The sequence below is a fragment of the Dermacentor albipictus genome, chromosome 2 (genome assembly GCF_038994185.2).
Source record: "Dermacentor albipictus isolate Rhodes 1998 colony chromosome 2, USDA_Dalb.pri_finalv2, whole genome shotgun sequence".
Lineage (NCBI taxonomy): Eukaryota > Metazoa > Arthropoda > Arachnida > Ixodida > Ixodidae > Dermacentor > Dermacentor albipictus.
In genome coordinates this window covers 97,742,510-97,758,193 of record NC_091822.1, presented here as the reverse complement: position 1 = coordinate 97,758,193, position 15,684 = coordinate 97,742,510, and the positions used below count along the sequence as shown (strand labels likewise).

The 15,684-nt window shown below is 43.3% G+C and overlaps 1 long non-coding RNA gene across 1 annotated transcript; it reads left to right on the top strand.

Moving 5' to 3' along the window:
• The first annotated feature begins 718 nt into the window (after positions 1-718).
• On the top strand, positions 719-8,145 carry LOC135902269 (uncharacterized). The gene is made up of 3 exons (XR_010564464.2): positions 719-1,144; positions 2,255-2,347; positions 7,899-8,145. It is a non-coding gene; the product is annotated as an uncharacterized lncRNA (long non-coding RNA).
• The last annotated feature ends 7,539 nt before the right edge of the window (positions 8,146-15,684 follow it).

Here is a 15,684-nt window from a genome sequence, read left to right as displayed (position 1 = left end):
CGGTCATCGGCCGCACTTGCTCACCCGCTCTTAAAAAAAAGAAAAAAAAACCCCGAGATCTGGATTCGCTTCGGTTGCACTTTCACGACACCACGCAAAGACTTCGTACTTGGAAACTTAAGGTTTTCGTGTAGTTCTGCACATGTGAAATTTCTTGGTGTCGCCTATACGTTTAGAAAGCTATTATGCAAGTACTTTTATATCTGCCGTTCGTCCAAGCTATTTAAAATTTGCGTGAGCACACCAGTTCAGAAATATGAGCATTGTGAACTTCTTGAAAATGCCAATTAAAGCTTTTTTTTCTCTCTCTCTCTTTCTCTGCGCATAAAAGAAAAGACAGACTCGCAAGTACCTCTGTATCTTATAAAATCAGGAAGGGCCACGTCTCTTTACAAATGAACGTCCAAACAAACAAAAAAAAAGCATCAAGTAATAAATTCACTTACACGCAGTTACCAGCCCACCTTTGCCCCATTTGATTTGATATCAGCCCATGTTTCTGGGAATAAATTTCCAGTGAAACTACCCGTAAACACAGAAAATGGCTTAGAGGTAGCGTAAAATAAATAGCTTTGAAAGTAATACACATACGTATTTGAAAAGAATATTTGTTTTTATGCCTTGAAAACGAAACCGAAATTGAAATAACTTCCCCCGACGGGTGTCGCCGCTATCGCCGCTACGTCATTTCCTACGTCTCGCGCCGGGCCGGCGGGTGCATGTGTGTTCTCCGTGACATTCTTGAAGTTGTGAGTAATTAGATTGTTTTTTGCTGCGTTTAGGTTGTACCACCTCGTTGTTCTCGCGTACTTTTGTGCTCATCGACGCGAAGTGAGCGTCCGGAGTGAAGACGACGCGATTGTGCGTGAGAAAGAAGGGCAGCAGCGGCCTACGACATCGGTGTTTCTTTGTGACAGTGTGTTTACTACGCCTACGACGGCCGTCATTCGTGGCGACGGAGAAAACATCTTCCATTCGGCCTGAACAGTGATGAAGTGGACGTTTTGCTTTTCGGCGGAATCCATCGTCAACATCGTCCATCCACTACGTAATCGAAATGGTGTGCCCACAGTACACATCGTGGCAGCGCTCCGCCTTCAAACCGAGGGCCTTTTGCAAGGCGCATGAACTGCTCATATAAAAGGTACGTACGTAGCCACGTTCAGCGTCGCGTTTTTACGGTGCGTCATTGTGGTAGTAATCTTCGCGCAATTTATTTAAAGGACAGCACAATGTGTGTTGGATGCGAGTGTAGTATATGTACTCCAGGCGTAGCCTATGGGCACCGAATGTGAAAAAGAAAAAAAAATGAATGTTTTATTGTTCACGTGTCCTCAACTAGAGTTGTAGAGAATTAAGTACTGCTACGCGTCAGTATCCGGCGCAGGCAGGTGAATAATACTTTGGTTAGGCTAATTAGTTCATTCGGTTACTAAAGATGGGCGCATACTTATACCGGTGTCACACGGCCACTTTCGATCACGATTGAGCCTGTTCTGGATCGAAATTTTCGACCGCGATTGGCTCCCGTCCGCCGATTGTGCAACGAGGCCAAACGCCTCCAGAAATTCGATTCCAGTCAAGATTGATCGCGGCCAAAAGTATGCAGTGTGACAACCGTATTAAATGTCGCTTGCGTACTTTCACTCAATTGTTATTGTTTTTTTTTGTCGGAGGTCCCGTGGTAGGTAATGGCGCAGGCAGCTTGCAATGCTTGTGCTTTCATGACTAGAACTAATGCAAAACAAAAGAACCACGACCGTCCCGGCTATGTACTTATCCTTCGCTTTAAGTTGTGCTCGTTTGTTCTAGAAGCTCTTGTGCTGTTGCGGATGAACGCATGGTTGCGCTATTTGTTTATAAATTTATCTTTTTTTATAAATGAGCACACCGAACCTAATCAATTTTTTTCTCGTCCTTGAACTCGTTTCTTGGTTTCACGCAGGCGTGCTTATTACTACTACTATTTGTTTTCTTGTTGTGTGACTGAACCCTGCCCAAGGCGTCCTGTCAGTTGTCCACAGTATTTCTGAAATGTATTGCACTGAGCGTCCTACGGTTAGAGTACGTTTCACTACCTTATTTTAATGTCTAGTAATAAAGGGTATGGTTATTGTAACTATTCTTGGCCTTTATATATGTATTTATTAAGCTGGTAAATGCTTAATTGTATTTGCTGTTTTGAGAGGTTCTTTTATTGAGTGGTCAATCTCGGGTGGTATTAATGGTGGGTTGTTTTCTTGTGCCCATGCAGTTACAGTCAGCATGAAGCAATTGCATGGGAACCGACTGGCTGTCTTGGGCCTACACATTGCTGAAAACACAGTGAAGACATCGGAGCCGACAGGTATACTTTTTTCATCACAATTGGCCTACATATTTTTTACAGGAGGATGAAGACCTCCCCCAGTGAGCTCCAATTACCCTTGTCTTGCGCTAGCTGATTCAAAGTGAAGCCTGCAAAATTTTTTGACTTCATCTTAGTCTACTTCTCTACCGTCCTTGACTACCCTTCTCTTCTCTTGGCATCCATTCTGTAACTCGAATGTGCCACCGGTTATATACCCTATGTATTACATGGTTGAAGAAGGCACTTTGGCTAGTTGGTGCTCATTGCAGACTTGAGACATCAATAACTAGCGTGAAAAAGACAACATCAAGAAGCACATAAGGAAGAACTCTAAACTTCAACTGAAATTTTTGCTACACAGAAACATGGAATGCACAGAATGCCGACGGACAGAAACAACAAAGGAGCTATCGGAACAAATTTATAAACAGGTTAATTTCACTCATGAACATTCTTGGTAAGAGCCAGAGATGGGTGCTTACACACCTATTCCCCGCTTTTTTGATGCAAAGTGGTTCATATATTTCCCTATGTACCTGCTTCTGGAGCTGCCTGAGCACACGATTGCTTTGAAACTGCTCGTTGCATGAGCACGTATGGCGATGATTGGCCATGTGGCCACCAGCCACCAAGGCACTCAAAGCTGCCCTATGTTTCCTCAAGCCAAACAGGTCGGTGTTTAAACGACCGCTTGGGGGAACAAAGATAGGGCAGCTGTCATGGCTGGTGGCCATCTGGCCAATCATTGCTGTAAGTGCTCATGCACTGAGCAGTTTCAAAGCACTCATCTGCCCAGGCGGCTCTAGATGCAGGTCGACATGAAAATATTCGACGCACTTCGCATCGAAAAGCGGGTGATAGGTGTGTAAGCACCCCTTCCCTGGCTCTCGCCAAAAAAGAGTGTTCGTATCTCGAAATGAACCTGCCCATCGATTTGCTCCGATACCTCCTGTGTCAGGCAGGCAAAAGGAAAGATAAATGTTGCTTCCATGCATCGAGGTCGCGTCCCCTGAATTCTATGTTTATGTGTAGCCAAAATTTCAGTTGAAGCCTAGAGTTCTGTCCTGTGTGCTTCTAGCTGTTGTCCGTTGTCTTTTTCGCGCTAGTTAATGATGTCTCAAGTCTGCACTACATGGGCTGACCAGCTCCCTTCTTTACTCTTTATGTCAGCTAGGATATCAGCTCCTTCGTCTGCTTTCTGAACCACGCTGCTGTCTTCCTGTTTCTGATGCCATCAGTATAGGAGTGGACATGACAAATGAAACTGAATGTCATTTAGACAGAGAAGCAGTGAGACTTCCTGTGCTTTACCTTTTGTTGTTGTACATAATAGTTGAAATTGCACCAACACATCTTTTCCACCTTGTGATCTTCCCATAGCTGCGGCAAATAAATATATAGGCTTTAAGAAACTAGAAATGCAGTTTGCCTAAGAAAGAGAATACTGTTGCACTTAAAGGTAATGTGTATGATGCTCTGACTCCTTTGATGCATGTGCCTTGAGAGGTGTTGATGCTGTTCTTCATTTCTTTCTCAGCGAGCTTTACTTGATGGGTCTGACTTTGTATAAAGAAATAAGTTCTAAAGAAACCATAATACCTAACAGGCAGAATTGTCGAGGTTGAAAGCCAAGTTTTCTTTCATGACATATTTTTTTCAGACTGTACTAGTTGATCCACGATGTTCGACAGCGCAGACTTTTACAAGGGACGTCAAAAGTGGCGAGAAATGGAACAAATGCTATCGCCTCTTTCTCCATCCTTTGTCGTGTTCACATTGTCTAACGTCATCGACCAGTACCAACTAGCCCGTTTGCGTACCTGTACTAGTTGGGCCATTTATACTATGGTACTCTAAACCAAATGTGATAAATTCAAAATTGGTGCCTTTTCTATCTTTGTACAAATAACTGTTTCATAAAATAGTTTAAAATGTTATGGTTTATATCATGTTTCGACACCACCATAACCTCATAAAATAACTTCATGGATGCAAAAGGTGCCTCTTGTGCAAGTTCCGTGCTAGCCTGATATGGAGAACAAACCTGGCAGAAGATAGAGCACATGCTCTTTTGTAAACAAAACGCATGATTGCATTTTCTTGGCAGTTATTGCAATGTTTTCTGATGTTTATCTGCATGAACATTAATTATCTCAGCTGCTAAAGACACATCACTAGACACTGTGAGCAGAAAAGTCTGATTGTGCAGTACTGTTGAAGTCATGCAATATTATGTTTAAGCAAACTGGCAGGGATGCTAGCTGTTAAAAAGAAAAAGCTGACTTCAAGAAAAATTTGCACTCCTAAATGTGGAATTGAAATGCACTATGCTTATGAGCTACAAAAATTTCCAGGATGATCAGACTAGTTACACTGGCCATTTGCTGATTCAGTAAGGTTCACTGAAGCTTGTTTTTAAATTCACACTGTTTTTATACAAGGTGATGATTTTCAGTTTTGTGGTATTTTTAAATATAGCCCTGTTGCATATTGCATAATTCTAGTCCTTGAGCAGGAATATTCAAACAGGCAGATATATCTTGCACGAGAAATCGAAACATATCAAGCTAATTAGAAAATTTTATTATCTTTCGAATGAATTACATTATAGCTAATATAAACGAAAAGAAAGCGGCTTAACCGATGAACCCGATGTTTATTAATCATATCCTAAGAAGCCAGCAAACACTGACACCAAGGACAAGTTAGGGTAAATTACTTGTTATTAACAAATGAAATAAAGAAATGATAAATAAATGGAAATGAAAGTGGATGAAAAAACAACTTGCCACAGGTGGGGAACGAACCCATGTCTTCGCATTACGCGTTAGATGCTTTACCAATTGAGCTACTGCGGGCGCCATTTCCCCATCACTTTCTTGGGTATTTATGTTTCCTAGTAGAACCCTGGGAGTGTTTGCCAGCGCCACCACATATCTGGGGCACATATTTTAATTTACGAATCATAGCCAGTGACATTACAAGGTGTATCTACTTGGAATTTATTTCCAGAATGGCGTCGGTTTGGAGATATGCACCATCAAACTTGCTGTAAAAATGCACTGTTGTTCCACTTACTTTTTTAACAAAATGTGCTTTTATGCACTGATGCACAAAAGTAACGGGAACACCCTTGTGTATTGGTCTCTATAAGGGAAATATTCCTAAACTGGTGTCATTCTGGAAGTTCAAATGCATATGTCTTCCAAGCTCACTGGCTACAATTAATAAATTGCAATATGTGCAGTAATATAATTAGTTACGAAGTTAATTAGTGATTTTTTATTTAGTTGAGCATGTGTTTCGATTTCTCATGCTAGTAATGTCCACCTCTTCAAATAATCTAGCTCAAGGACAAGAATTATGCCATCTGCCGCAGGACATTTTTTAAAATTCCATAAAACTTAAAAATGATCACCCTGTACAATCCTACTACAGTGCTAAACAGCCAGCAGCCTAATCATCACATATAAGAATGCCGTAACAACACTGACAAGTGCACTAAAGTTTTCTGCGCTTCACAGATGAAAGATGTTGGCCATTAGAATGTTTGATCTCAGTGTAACTCACAATCATATTACCAGCAAGATCAAGTGAAAGCAGATCACAAACTTCATACATGAAAGGCTTTAACTGTGCTTTGATTAAAATAGCTAAACTTCTATTAAGCGTGATGGATTCACTGTGTTGTTTCAGTTAAAAGCATCTAAATGATCAAATGCTAAAGTGTTCTTGCTTGGAAGATCTTTAGGGAAAACCTCTGTAGTAAAAATACCAGCAGGATTATGTGCTTGCTTAGTGGAGATGGCTGAGATGATGTCAGAAGGTGTAGGTAGGGCTTCTTTGTAGTAGAGATGCCAAATAGTTCTGACAGAAGGGTTGTTACCAGCCACTGTGTAAGTCAGAGATTAAGAAAAAATAAAGGTCAGCTTAGTGATGCTTAGTATAAAGAGAACAACAGGAAAACGAAACAAGTAATGCTCTCAACTAACATTTTAAAATTTTCGTTGAATATGTTACAAATAATTGTGTCAAATATTTTAGAGGAACCATGCTTGATAAACATTTGCAGAGCAACCACCATGACAATTAGGGATCAAGAGCACACCAGTGAGGCGAATTTAGAAGCCTAAGATCACTAAATTCTAGTTTTGGGTCAAATGTCACACACAAAAACAAACTGCACAGCGTTATTGCTGTAATATGAGGGCGGTTAAGAAAGTAATGCCTCCAAACCCACTACTTTACCAGTAGTACTGCAAACATTTTGGCTCTTTATCATTAATGCACTGATGTTTAAGCTATAGAATGCCACTTGACCCATCTTCCTATCTCTTCGCGTTCCAAAGTAATCGAGCAATGCATCGCATCCAGTGGTGATGTCCGGTTGAAACAGTGGGCTGTAATTGAATTGAATTTCTCACTGCGGAACGTTCTGCGCCCTTCAACATTCATTGCCATCTGAAAGCAGTTTACGGGGATGCCGGTGTTGAAGTCAGCATTGTGCGTAGGTGGGCAAGTACTGAGAAACATCAAAATCCAGCCGCATCAAATGTCCAGGATCAGCACCGAACTGCACGGCCCACAACGGCTTCTTATGAGGATCATCAACATCAGGCAAACGAGTTGAATCAGGTCAATCGTAGGATCAAGCAACACCAGATTGCTACAACACTCGCTATTTCCATTGGTTCAGTGAACCACATAATTAAAAACCTCCTGGGTTACAAGAAGAATTGAACTTGTTGGCTATGCTTTGACTTTTTCATTTCAGTTGTCAGTTACCATGACACCCAACAAGCGCAAGTCTTCTTGTAACGCAGGTCGTTAATGATGTGGTTCACTGAGCCAACGGAAATGGCGAGTGTTGTTGCAATCTGGTGTTGCTTGATCCTGCGACTGCCCCGAGTCAACTCATCTGCCTGATGTTCATGACCCTCATCAGAAGCCATTGTGGGCCGTCCATTTCGGTGCTGATCCGGGAGATCTGATGAGGCAGGATTTTGGTCTTTCACAGTCCTTGCCCACCTCCGCACAGTGCTGATGTCAACACAGGCATTCCTGTAAACTGCAGTGAGATGGCCATGAATGTTGATATGCACACAACCTTTCACAGTCAGAAATTCAATTACAGCCTGTTGTTTCAACTGGACGTCAGCAGTGGATGCCATGAATTGCTCGATTACTCTGGAACAAGAAGAGATAGGAAGGCGAGGCAAGTGACATTCGATAGCTTAAACATAAGTGCATAAATGATAGAGTTCAAAATGTTTGCTGTAGTATTGAAAAAGTAGTGGGCTTGGAGGCAATAATTTCTGAATTGCCCTCATGTAATTCTGTAGCCTGTCTCTACATTCATGATGTGGCAGATTGAATGCCTTATTCTTTCGAAATAACGATTTCTTGGAAGTAAGCACTATCTGTACTTGTTTCTTTAACCTGCTCTTCATGTGATCTTGAAATATTAAAGTGAATGATGCAGGGAAGCACAGCTTGTCATGTTTTGTGTACTTTTCCTGACATTAAATTGCAACAAATCATTTTGCAGGTAGAAAAGAAGCAGATGGCTACAGCGATCAGTGAAGAAATGGCTTCATCTATGATGGCTCGCCTTAGGACATTGGAATGCAGCTACACAAAGGCATCATCATCCTCACCTCTGCCCTGGAACTTTGGTTTGAATGAGACTGTTCTTCAACGTAGAACGGCCACAAGACTTGTCACCACATACAAGGCATAGTGCAAGCTCTAAATATTGTACAGGAGGCTAGAATAAATGACCCTCCATGCAGTCACTCTGTGTCTGTGGTAAATGGGACCATCAAACATGATTATGTGTTTTCTCTCAAAGTTGCTATGCCGTGCGTTTGGAAACACATTACCTATTGTATGCACACCATACATAACATTTCTGTGTGCTAGCCTGACTGTGGACTCACGAAACAAACAATGAAGTCCATATGAACCCGCATCCACATGCCATACTTTAAGGGTTATTATATTGCTCATTACACCCGATAGGTGAAGGGGTAATATATTCCTGATCACACCCTTACATCCCATGGGTCGCAGGGTAATATGTTGTTCAAAACACCCTCAAGGGATAGGGTGTTATTGGAATATAGAATAACCATCATAAGGGTGTAATTCCCTATAGAACCCACCTTTTTCAAGGGTGCTAGGGGGTTAGTTATAGACACCGAAAAAAACCCTTAGGGGTGTAAATTATTTTACAGTGTGTACGGTCCTTAATGGTTTCTTTCTTAGTATTTGGTTTTGACGTCGCATCAGACATCACGCGCGTCGCTTCTTCTCGTCGGCTTCTTGCGCTCACCCGTTCGCTCTCGATGTTAAGTTGTCTTCGCCGCACCGGTCCCTTTATCTGCGACAGCGGCTTCGCACACTGTCACTTACCAATGCACAATAATCCCTCAATATTCAACATCACTTTGAATATGTATGTCTAGATAACACCGGAACCCCGCATACTAGCTGACATAGGGCGCCGCGAAAAATCACAGCACAACATACTTAAAACGTGAAGGGGGCGAACAAGTTCGAAGTGGCTACCGATCCCGCATGAAATGGGTCGCAAGGTTAGGCGATCAAGTAACATCAGCTGCATTCAGAAGTCTGTGTTTAACCTCGAGAATCTGTGGCATGAACAAAAGCAAGCGCAAGTTAGGAGGCTGAGGATAGCGCATGCTTCTACGGAAAATGAAAAAAGAAGAAAATTGAGAGGGAAATGGCGAAGTGCGGCATTGGCATTGATAGCGTGTACTGGCGTTTGCACATCCACGCGTAAGCGCTGAGTCGTCAATGGTAGCGTCGCAGGGGCCTATAGTTTCTTTCACATAATAGCTGCAGCCAATCAATCAGTTGTGCGTGCTGTATGGTCATTCATATTGCTTCCTCTGTTCAAAAAATTTGGGACAACTCAATTTAAGCTAAAATCAGAAATCCTTATACTCTGCAATGCAATTTTACAGCACTTATCTCCAGTCCCAGCTGATACATGCTTAAGGGAACAATATTTCCTCACTGATTGGCTTTACTTTTCCTTTAACCAAGCCTACGGGGTGTAGATAAATGTGCTTCACTCGCACCCGGTTCCTGTATAGCACACACCACATGCGTCTTCGGGCTATTCAAGCCAAATGGCGTAGAACTGCTGCGGTTTATAACGGAAAAGCCACCATGTTTCCCTCTAAATGAGCGAAGAGAAAAAAAGATACCCTCTTCGATTGTCATGGCCCCGCCGCCCCCACTGACAGAAAAAGAATTTTAAAATTTGGCTATATATGGTGGACGTTCGATCCTCCGAGTAACAGCATTCGAGTTAAACAATATACAACGCTGAGTTGGAGCATGAAGTCGAGCGAAGGAAACGCACGTGAAATACGGAACAATGAAATATGGAGCAGCCAGTTTGCAGCTCGGACGTTAAGGCTGCTTGGAAAGACACCACTTGTTTCCCCGCTTACCTTAAACAGTCATGACAGAATGTCAATGGTTTAAGTGTATCAGTCTCGATTTCAAACCTGACTATTTATGTGATCGTTGGGAGAGCAGCATGGTGTAGTGGTAATTTTCGGCTTTTCTATTGCTGCCGTCGCCACACGTGGGAATGTCCGAGCCGGGACAAGGTAAAAATATTCCAATTTTCCTTGCATTCCAAATGCGCAATTACTCCTCCGTTTTTTGTTAAAAGGTGTTGTATCCAGCCCTTGCGGGGGGGGGAGGGGGGAGGGGAGGCTTTGACCTTGCACGGAAGCTTCCTAACCAACCACCCCATTGGTTGGGGGAGTGGGAGAGGGAAAGGGAAAGACATGCGTTGCCTTGCGAGTGAAAAAAAATTTATTCGACGCCTGACTTCGTTGTGTGCGGACGTGCATCGCAGTCACTGCACCGAGCAAAGAAGCCATGCCAGGTGAACCGGAACCGGTAGCCGCCAAGGGCCGTGGGGCCAAAACTTGCCAACGGACGACAACTCCAACATCGAAGCGAGTGCGTTTCACCCTGGCCAGTGGCCGCGTGGTGTGCCCAAGGAGAGTGGAGCTGGCTTCACGGGAGACTGTAATCCTGGCTACAGGCGCTGCAGTGGCCTCCAAGCGGGCTGCAGGCGGTGACGCTGTTTCCGAGCCCGGCCCTTCGTCAGGACCCGCAGCTCAGAAACGTATCGTCTACCGTGTTGGTGAGTACTTTTTTGCATTGCATTGCCGGGTTTATGACAGTTTTTAATACTGATTTAGGCATCTTTTGTGCTTGGTTTATTCGCGAATACTGTAATTTGCTGCCAGACGTGCGAGATATGTACAGGATGTCTCAGTTACCATGAATGATATTTTAAGAAATATACCTCGCCTTCGATGCAGATAAAACAACACTATTTCATTCGTTAATGTGTCCATCGTTTTTGTATAATTCCTAATTGTAAGGTTTGTAATGGATATTGAGGAATATAATTAATAATCTTACAGCAGGTATGCCAACATAACATTTCAGACGGAATTCGAACATATTGCCATGACTTTTGCGGCGCGTACATATCGTGTGGCCTTTCTTGCCACATCATGTTGAGAGCCTCCGAAATATCTCAACAACTGATAAAGCTTTCCGCTTGCTTGCCCCCGCAGTGCCGTCCTCCAATAGGTGTACCATTATTTTTTTGCATATTTCGCATAGGCGGTGGGCTTCCAATTTTGAAATAAACTTATTTATATCCATTTATATCCAAACATTTATATTTATATTAGTAACATTTATATCCAAAACATTTCACGTGAATTTTGTTTAATGAAGATCGTCTACTGCTCTCAACGCTCGCAGCCGTATTAGGTGCGCATGTGTGTCTTACGTTGCATTTTTTTTTTAAGTTTTAGCATTGGTAGTCCGCTTTGCGTTCTCACAAAAGGTTTGCACAGAAGCGAGGCTTGTGGCGTGCGAGACTTTCTCGAGCATGCCAACATTTACAACCTGTCCTATCGATGCAATACGCAATACTTTCGAAGCGCCGGCGTGGTACTGCTGCTGGTACCACGCCGCCTCAACATTTCTTTTGTATTTTTTTTAATACAAGGCATCCTAACAAACTCTGGACAAGGTTTAAAATTTGGCCGAAACATATGAGGAGAGCCTCAATAATGTAGTTTTTTTACGGTTGTACGCACCACGTCACACTGATTTTGTCGTGTGCCCGATTGCATAACTTTTCAAGATTGATTATTCAACTTTACAGGTTATGCTACAGCGGTAAACTTCCAATAAAATACCTGCACAACTTTCTTTGAACTATCTTGTACAGCAGCTTATATTTCCTACTTTCTAAGCAATAGCAAAACGAGAGCAAGTTGAAGTCCACTTGTCGAAACGTTGCCTCCCGCTTTCACCTTGTTTTCGTCTTGCTCATCTTCTTGAATTTCCATCTCCCGTATTCATCCTGTTTTACTTGGTAAGCAATAATTTCTTACGCGTCCCACGGAAAGACTGTGATATATGAAAACGATAGGGTCAACAAGGCTCTTTGGAACTCTCGAGAACTTTATAAATGTAGGCTTGTCCCTATTTTCAATACTTGTGAACTGTGGTAATTAGCATGAATAATTAGGCCGATAAGGAGAACATAAAATATTTCGTGCCTTGCTCTGTAATATTCAGAACACGCATTCTGACTGGGATAGAAACTTACTTCGGTTGATAAGTTTGTTTCCTTCTCTGTATTGTTCCTTCTTGCACAATTGCTGTGACCTTGCGAGATGTATGTTCCTGCCTTGGTTTCTAAATTTCGTATCTTCGACAACCCTAACCTATGGCCTTCCATTTATTGTGCTATGCGCAGGCATTCCTCTGAAGCGCTTCAAGCGATGCCGCAGTATCAGCGACGTTGCAGTTGAAGAAACAATCAGAGGTGGCCCCGAGACAGTGTCACGCGAGAACAAGGTGGACGTCAACCGCAGCCTGGTGTCCTGTGCCAACAGTCCCGGAACGAGTCACCATTCCACCGTGAATGAAGGGTTCATGGAGGAGTTCATGGCCATGGTCGACGACTAGTCCGGTAAGAAATGAACATTCTATAGACGGCGAATGAGGGGACCCGAAAGACACCGAATAATGCACATGTGAGCAGAGCGCGAGAGCGAAAAGTCACATTACCTTTTGTTCAAGCAGTTCATTCATTGTTCAATTTTTAAAGGCGTTGTTCAGGGTCCAATGAATTCGTTCTTTTATTAACCTTCCATTGTGTGCTATGGTTCCTGCTTTTGTTTTAGCAGTTTACGGTATGCAGGACTTACTCGGGTTTAGGTGGAATACTCAATGCTGCCATTATCAAAAAACACACTTGGTGTAGTACGATATGCCAATTTGTGCTTATGTGAGTTTTAAAGAGAAACTTTCTGTGCGTTTTCTTTCGTCTTTCCCACTGTTCCTGCTGCTGCTGTCGAGGAGCGGCTGGGAGCGTGTATATACCATTTTTCACAGGCTCCACCATGGATGGATGGATGTTATGTGCGTCCCCTTTGGAACGGGGCGGTGGGTAGCGCCACCAAGCTCTTGATACTATACTGCCTAATATGCTACCTAGGTTAAACAATGAAAAAAGGCAAAAAGAAACAATATGAAGTATCACGCCCAAATTTTCTGATCCCCTATTGCAAACTGTGCTTTTGGACTTCTCCGCCTTTTCTCGTTTCCCTACTTTTCTTCCACCAATCCTCCAGTCGCCTCTTACTAATGTCTATTGCGGACATGTTTGCTTTACCACTGCTCCCTCTGAACCCAAGGGCTTCAATGAGGCCAGTGGTGCCAACTCGACCGCTGGGTAGACGTCTTCACATTCTAATAAAACATGCTCCGTGGTTTCCCTAGCTTTACCACAGCAAGCACATGCTTCTTCTTCCTTCTTATATCTCGCTTTATATTCCATATTCCCTTCTCGCTTTATATACCATATTCCTACGCTGTGGCGCCATCTATGCGCAGTCGGCATGCTGGTTTGGGCGAGCGCTCCGTTTCGCATGACAGGTAAACGCTCGGCGGTAGTTTCTGGTGTTTGTCTTCGCACTCGTACGATCTATTAGCACGACGTGCGTCTTCTACCGCTATACGGTTGTGTGAGACGTACTGAAGTGGTTTGTCATTATGGCCGGACTTTCTACTGGCGTTGAGGCGGACAGAGCACGCAGCGCGATGTGTGCGCGCAACGTTCGAGCCTACAATGAGCCTCGGAGATCAATTGTGCATTACTGACAGTTCCATTCACTAATGTGACCTTATTGCAGTATTATCCTCTACTTTTAAGCTACAGTTTCGTAGAACTGCAACATACACGGTGATTGTGACCGCGTGGGAACCGTTCTGCTACAATAGGAGCTGTACCGTTATACTTTGACAAGCGTTCAAGCAGTTAGCTGCAGATTACATTGCGTGATTACTTGGTTCTGTGTAAGAGGTTTCTACCGATGAATATATTATAGCTTTCGTTAGTAATAACAGCATGCCTTATAGTCTAAATTACATTTTTCCAGCAAAGCGACCGTTTACCAACTGTGCGAGCATCCTAAGCAGTGGTAGGTGCTGGATTATAGATATCTTTGTTCTATGTAGCGTATGTTACAAGCATGCGGCGTCAATGTTTATATATCTATAAACGTTGTGCGGTGTATCTATACGATTTCGTACTGTGGCGGTGGCACGGTTTTCACGAGAAAGAGGATGATAACTGATTTTTTTTAGGTTGTGTTCGTTCTGTTCTTTGTGACGCACTAACATGTATTACGGAAATTTGTCCTCAAAAGTTGCCATCGCTTTCTTATTATGCGATCCCTTTCATATGTTAAGGCTTTACAGGGCAAAAGGGCAGTGTCAACGCAGGTACCTTATAGATGTGTCATGCTGGTTCATCAACCGCAGTAATCGCTGTGTTGAGCAGCGCCACCGGCCTGATGCAGGCAGGCTAGCGTAGACATATAGTGATTTCAAGCCTACTAGAGTTAAAATGCGTGAAATCGATGCCGTTGTTCCTCAATTATTTGATAGCTCCTGCCGCTTAGATATTTCGTGGTTCCCTTAGGTTGGCCGCACACGAGCATGCGCACTTATCCTTTAGTCCCTACGCCGAGCCATCACATAGTCTGCAGATTTACCATATCATGCTGGTAACACAGAGAAACCCGTTCTATTCGTTTGATTTAAACGGATATACGCAAAATAGTTCACAACACTTACGCACACCGCGGCTGATAATGCCCGTCACATGTTTGCGCCCCCAAGCGCGTACTGAAGTTACCGGTGCATCGAAAGGTTTCCCTGAAGACCTCATATGAACGGACATGCGTGAATTTCAGAAAGTAAGATCTAAACCATCCTGAAATCGTTCCGCAGCTTGCGACAGCAATCCGGCCGCGCTCCCTTTCCTTCTACCCCAATGAAAAGCTCTATATACATCGAAAGAGCGTGGCCGGGAAGAGACTCGAAGAACTCGTTTGGACAGAACCGCGTCGAATGTGCATAATGCCACCTGGAGCTTCCGGGTCAAGGCCACATTAGCATTTTGACAGCTGTAATTGACCGTAGCCCTCCGACAGCGCTTACCTTTTTACCGACATGCCAATCCAGAGTTTAGCTAGATAGAATGTAAGGAAGGAGCGGGAAGAGAGGGCAGAGAATGGGTTGAACAGACGTAGTCGCGAAACGAGTGACTAAAGCCTTGCCACCTTTTGTTCGCAGTGCTCATACAAATTAGCGGTGAGAGGGAAAATAGAAGAATTCCAGATGAAGCTACAGAACAGGTATTCGGCTTTAACTCAGTAAGAGGACCTTAGTGTTGAAGCAATGAACGACAGTCTTGTGGGCATCATTAAGGAGTGTGCAATGGAAGTCGGTGGTAACTCCATTAGGCAGGATACCAGCAAACTATCGCAGGACACGAAAGATCTGATCAAGAAACGCCAATGTATGAAAGCCTCTAACCCTACAGCTAGAATAGAACTGGCAGAACTTTCGAAGTTAATGAACAAGCGTAAGACAGCTGACATAAGGAAGTATAATATGGAAAGAATTGAACATGCTCCCAGGAACGGAGGAAGCCTAAAAACAGTGAAGAATAAACAAGGAATTGGCAAGAATCAGATGTATGCGTTCAGAGACAAAGCCGGCAATATCATTACTAATATGGATGAGATAGTTCAAGTGGCTGAGGAGTTCTATAGACATTTATACAGTACCAGTGGCACCCATGATGATGATGCAAGAGAAAATAGTCTAGAGGAATTCGGAATCCCTAAGGTAACGCCAAAAGAAGTAATGAAAGCCTTGGGAGATATGCAAAGGGGAAA